Consider the following 3,560-nt stretch of genomic DNA (forward strand, 5'->3'; position numbering starts at 1 on the left):
TGAAGTAGTTTTAAATGTTAAAGATGAAGTCTTTGCATGGATTCTTTCAGTATGGTTTCTTCTCAGTAAGGCAGTTATAGTGACAACCACTGTTGAATGTCCTTCCAGAAGCACAGATACATGCTAAACCCTGATGTGGTTTTATCTCTGGATGAATTTAATCAGCAACTTGATGACTAGTTATTTACATGAGGACTTTCTCATGCTGGAAGAAGAGCAGATAGTTCTTACTGGGATAAACATGTTTTCCATGTATGGCTTTGACTATTCTTACAACTGTACCTTGGCCATTAAGTGATCCAAAGACATACGGAATGTCTAATATCCTTCATAACATTGCTTTGGGCAAAGAAATATCTTTACAGCCTAGAAAGTACAACAGTGAGCACACAAACAAGTAATCCATTGGTGCAACAATATGCTGTGTCATGCAGAAGCTGTCCGTATGATAGAACATGAGAATAGCCTTTTAATGGTGCAAGTAAAGGTATAAGTAAGTGCATTTGGGGAGACACTTTGTGCTTTAACATGCAATACATACTTTGAACCAATGGACATTATAAAGTATTACGTTCTAGAATGCATAGGTTTGGAGAATGAAAGTAGATGGTGAAAGTGGCTCCATTAACCATCACTTCCTTAGAGAACTTGAGCTTTCTGGACCTACAACTTTGACCTCCACTGGGGGGTGAATGAATGCTTCTTCTGGGGACAGAGTAAGCATTTTAATAAACCTAAGTTTTAGTAGTTCACTGGTCATTTTGATTTCCTTGTGTTTATAGATCAGCAGACAAAGAACAGCTACTATCATGCGAAGTATAATTAACTGTCATTATCCCAGAAAAATAGAATTGGTACTATACGTGGTCGTAACTCTAAGTGGGCAATTGCAGTGATTACAGCCTGATAAGAGCATGGTAATCATGGATTTCAACTTCTTAGATAAGAAGATATGGATCTGGACACGTTATCTAGATCAGCAGAAGTACTGGACAAATGTGTGGGAAATCTAGAATGGATTAGGGAGGAAGAAGATAGTGAATATCTTCCTGGGAACATGTGCAGTGTATAGAACCCATTAACACTTGTTTCATTAATACTCCTGTGTTTGAATGATAATGATGGAGTGAATTTATATGGAGCATGAATGTCTCTGAGCATGGGAAGATGTGGACTGTTTCTGATGCTTTTGATGCCATGCATATATCCTTCTGCACATAATATTCCTAAGAATGTAGATTGTTTTACACCATAAGCTGCAGAGATATTCTGCCTGAGGACTTTTCTTTAGATGTCATAACTGCTTAACCCACTATGTGGGGAAGCCTGGAACTGCCATGGAGTCAATGCCTCAGAGCTACCCCAATACAGAAGTAAACAGCTTTCCCTCTCAAGTGAAGCAATTAAATGTCATAGAATATGTACAGTCACTTAGAGGGCCACAGTAGGATTGTACCCTAATGTTCACAGTAGTAGGATATTAGTTAATACATCCTCTGCTGTCTTTGTTTTCTGTGTCTCATGTCTCCACTTCCGAACCAGTCTTCCAGCAGTCCCTTCTAAATAAATTCCTTACCTTCTGATTTTGTCTCTTGGTCTTCTTTTAAAGCCACTGTGTACACACACACACACACACACACACACACACACACACACACGCATATATGTACACATACACACATACATATGTAACAATTCAGTTTGATGATGCTTGAGATTCATTATGACATTTTACAGATTATTTTTAGACTTTATGAATAGCAGAAACCATGTTATTATATCCCTTTATTTGCAAAATAACCAGAAATTCAAATTTAAAACGTTTTTGTCTGATGATGCTGTTTGCTGTAAGAATATCAATTTTTAGTGTGATGTATTTACATTTTCCATCATGGTAATGGTCTTATACTCCACAAGTGAAGTAGTAGCAGGATTAGGATGGCAGATGATGAGTTTGTTCAAGGTATGTTAAATTTGGAGTACCTAAGTGGAGATGGCCAGCATGCAATTGGGTATTTTGTTTTAAAGCTTCAAAAATATATGTGGTCGACAAATTCTGGAATATGCTATCTTTTTGCACAATTGTTTTATTGATACCCTTAGGTCTTTGTTCTGTAATGTACACATGGCAGAATTCGTGACAGTGGTGATAGTAAAGTCAACAAAAAACAGGTATTTACTAATTGATGATGTGGGGAAAGGCCATACATAGAGAAACATGAATGGAGTGAAAAAGGAACTACGACAATGATGTGAGTTGACAGAGTGATAAATGCTTTGGATAAGTGTCCTGAAGAATGTTTCCAGACAGTGACCAAAATAAAGACATAGGAAAGAAGTAGCAGGAAGAAGGTGCCCATGCTCATGAAGCCACTGTTAGCAGCAATAATAAACTCAAACTTGGCTGCATCTGTACATGCAAGTTTTATGATCCTGGGAAGTCACAGTAAAAGCTGTCTTCTTCATTAGGACCACAAAAAGGCAAGTTTATAATCAAAGCAAACTGAGACATAGCATGAATCAGCCCAGTTACCCATCCAGTGATTACAAATGAAACACATATTTTAGGGTTCATCATGTTCAGGTAGTGAAGCGGCTTATAGATTGCTGTGCACCTGTCAAATGCCATGGCGATGAGTAACACCATCTCCAGTCGTCCTATGATGTGGATGAAGCATTTCTGTGCTATACAACCTTGGAAAGAAATTACTTGGCATTCACTTAAAAGGTCTTTGTCTTGGGGACTATAATCGAAGAGAGGCCCACATCAATGAGGGACAAGTTGGCCAGCAGGAAGTACATAGGAGAATGTAAGTGAGAATCAAAAATTATCAAAAACAAAATAAAAAGATTTCCCAACATGATCACTAAATAGAGCAAAGAACATAACAAGGTAAAAACAAACAAACACCCCCTTTCTCCCAAGAGCAAGAAAGGCCAGTAGCACAATCTCAGTGACCACAGAATCATTTAGACCACCCATTGACTGGAACAGGAGAGCTGATTTTTCAAGTGACCGGAGGATAAAAATTAAAAAGGGTAAGTATCACTGGCAGAAACATAGCTTTCCTGTTTTCCTTGCTAATTAAGTTAGATATAATTGACTGAAAGGAGAAAAATGAAGAACTTGGAAGAAATAAGGTTAGCCACAAATCACTATATAGAGGGGATATTTGAAAGAAAAAAATATGATTGTAAATTTTGCAAATAGAGCCAAAGGGGTTAATTTTAATTCCATAGTTAAACCTCATTTTAATTTTTCTCAAAGATTTATTGATCATTTTCCTGACCCTTCCCCTAAGTGTTCTCACACCATGTAAATGTTGTCTATTCTGTCACATCCTTATTAATACTTCCACACTAATTCTATATTCTCTTACCTGAACCTTTCTTAGCCCCTTAATATTTACCTTTTCACTGGCCTTATAGAGGTGACCTTGACAAAATGACTTGAACATATCCCATCATTTCTTACATTGGGCTTTCTAAATGTAAATGGAACTCAGGGACACAGGGTCAATAATTTTAATACTTGGTTCATGACATGATTATCACCATTG

At 37.2% G+C, this 3,560-nt stretch overlaps 1 pseudogene; it reads right to left on the reverse strand.

Moving 5' to 3' along the window:
* Window positions 1-2,022: 2,022 nt before the first annotated feature.
* Window positions 2,023-3,132, reverse strand: LOC106969808 (olfactory receptor 4F15-like; annotated as a pseudogene).
* Between the last annotated feature and the right edge of the window lie 428 nt (window positions 3,133-3,560).

Source organism: Acinonyx jubatus, chromosome B3 (genome assembly GCF_027475565.1).
Source record: "Acinonyx jubatus isolate Ajub_Pintada_27869175 chromosome B3, VMU_Ajub_asm_v1.0, whole genome shotgun sequence".
Lineage (NCBI taxonomy): Eukaryota > Metazoa > Chordata > Mammalia > Carnivora > Felidae > Acinonyx > Acinonyx jubatus.